The sequence below is a fragment of the Xiphias gladius genome, unplaced genomic scaffold, assembly GCF_016859285.1.
Source record: "Xiphias gladius isolate SHS-SW01 ecotype Sanya breed wild unplaced genomic scaffold, ASM1685928v1 HiC_scaffold_319, whole genome shotgun sequence".
NCBI classification, from domain to species: domain Eukaryota; kingdom Metazoa; phylum Chordata; class Actinopteri; order Istiophoriformes; family Xiphiidae; genus Xiphias; species Xiphias gladius.
This window is the reverse complement of record NW_024401991.1, coordinates 1-2,529: the sequence shown is the minus strand read 5'-3', so window position 1 is coordinate 2,529 and position 2,529 is coordinate 1. Positions and strand designations below refer to the sequence as shown.

Sequence of the window (2,529 nt, the reverse complement as noted above, 5' to 3'; positions counted from 1 at the left end):
GCCCCCCGGCACACACACACACACACGATTTAATTATCCACTCACATTTTAGCATGAACCTTGTAGCTAAAACTAGGGCTTCTAAAACCGAAATGTTTTTTCGTTTTAACGCTCCCTTTAGTGACTGAACAGTTGCAGGAATTTACAATTTTCTCTTTCTTTGTTTGTTTTTCTTAAGGCGCCATAGAAAGTTTACACGAGAGACATCGTAGAGTAAAAAATGCGCACGCGTGTGTGTGTTTGTATACTTCTATCATTGTGAGGACCACTTTGAGTTTAGACCTTACGCAATGGGGACATTTGGGGAAAGTGAGGACATTGTGACAGGTCCTCACACCTCTGAAGGGCTGCTTGAGAGTCTTGGCTTGGTTTTAGTGTTGAGGTTAGAATCAGGTTTAGGTTAGGGTCAGGGTAAGGGGCTATGGAATGCATCATGTCAATGACGGGTCCCCACGAGTGTAGTAAAACAAGGATGGGTGTGTGTGTGTCTGCGCGCGCGCTCGATGGCTTTGATGTTTGAGGCGTAATTGTGACGTGATGATTCTTTATGACGAATTCTGTTCTACAGTCAATTTCTCACCTGAGCAGAGACAGTGAACAGATCGAAAGAACTTTCACCGAAAACTACGGCGAAATAACTCACCAGAATAAAGTACCCCATTATCTTTGAATGGATACTTCTGCTCTCGACATGGATAACAAGGTAAGAGGATTTAGACTTGAATCGCACACACACACACACACACACACACACACACACACACACACACACACAAACATACATACATAGACACACACACACACACACACACACACACACACACACACAAACATACACACAAAAATAAATACATTCACAAGTTGAGCTCAACTTCAGCGGCTCTGGGAGAAAGTTTACCATCAGTTTACCTTTTGATGAAAAACTCTTATCAGAGATTTCTATGTCTGTCAGCTGTGACATTATTTAAAATGAAGAGAAAGTGAATTATTCAATGTGAAGAGTTCTGATGGGTCAGATATTCTCTGCGCTAATATCTGACAGATATTCTCTGCCGCTAATATCTGACAATTAATTGTTCAAAGGCAACATTTGACATAAACACTTTCATTTGGATCATGAGCTTTTAAATGCATATAGTCATGAATTTCTGTCTGGTCTGTCTGAGCAGACAGGCTGCAGAATGAATGAAGAGATGGTTTGTGGTTTGCGCACAGCACCACGTACCATAGTGTTAATAAACTGTGTTGTCATGAATATTTTATTACTGTCCCATCACAATGGTGTATGAAAGATGCCTGGTTGCTAAAATCTGATTGTTCTTCTTTCTAGATTCCATCAGATGAACTGGGAGAATTGAGGTGCAGCGATTTAGACGTTCCCCTGTTCACACCAAATGACTTCGACCCAATTATCAATTTACATTTACTGGATATGACAGTTGAGTAAGTTAAAGTCAGCAGCCAGCAACAAGTAGCACAAATTACAACTATATATGTAGATGTATATATTGGTTTAAAGTTTTGTTTTGGTCAACCATTCCTATTCTTTTCTTCCAGGCAGTGGATGTTATTGGCAGCTGGACAGGTAGACACTGCCTTGGCCGATCTGCTATCTCAAATGTGTCATGAGATGGTAGATGCGGTCAGTGTCGTATTCCTGGAAGAAGTGAGACCCCAGGTTCTTAACTGGATTACCCTGAAAGGCCCCAGCAGCTCCACCGACACTCATTTCACACAGTAAGTGAAAAAGCCTCCAAACGCTGCTTTATTCACATACACTGTCTTCTTAAAATCCATATTGTATGTAGCATTTTGTAACCTTGGGATTATTCCAGGCCAAAAAATGAAGTTATCCTGCCTCTTAGAATATATTCTCATCAGATTCTGGTAGAAATCATTGGCTACCAGGGTTGATTAATGTGATTTGTTAAAACGGTGACCCCAAGTTTTGAAAAAGGTGTTTACAAGAGAGGAAATGTTTGAATACCTACTTTGCCCAGATCAAATCAGATTGACTAATGTGTGTAACTCTCTCTCTTTTTCAAGGGACAGGAATTATTTCCGTGTGTGACGGAGGAAGATATCCAAGCAAGCCTTGGAAATTCTTTTCACCTTGGCTTTGAGTAAAGCACTAAGAGTCAAACAGGAACGTCCACCTCTCTGACAATTTCTTGAGTTATTTGCAGCAGAGGTGAAGAAGAAGGTGAACTGCTCGCTGCCTCTAATCAGAGGGCAGACTCTCTCCTGTAAAAGCAGCCAGCCTGAGGCTGGAGCCAGAAACATGTGAATCTCATTTTTGAGGAAATGGCTGACATTGTCACTCTATATTGTGGAGATACACAACAGCCCCAGATCAGTCACCTGACAGCCAAGGATGTCTGGACAGTGATTGCCAAGGAAGTTGGTGTTCAGATGAGGAGATGGAAGTCAGGACGGTGGGGAGGCTGACATTGCTGAAATTGTCAGCTTTATATCAACAGTCAGAGTTCAGAGCGGCTGCCAGCTCTAGAGCAGTTAGCAATACAACCA

At 41.8% G+C, this 2,529-nt stretch overlaps 1 long non-coding RNA gene across 1 annotated transcript; it reads left to right on the top strand.

The window, feature by feature from the left end:
- The first annotated feature begins 665 nt into the window (after window positions 1-665).
- On the top strand, window positions 666-1,702 carry LOC120787623. The gene is made up of 3 exons (XR_005707001.1): window positions 666-703; window positions 1,331-1,443; window positions 1,558-1,702. It is a non-coding gene; the product is annotated as an uncharacterized LOC120787623 (long non-coding RNA).
- Window positions 1,703-2,529: the final 827 nt, after the last annotated feature.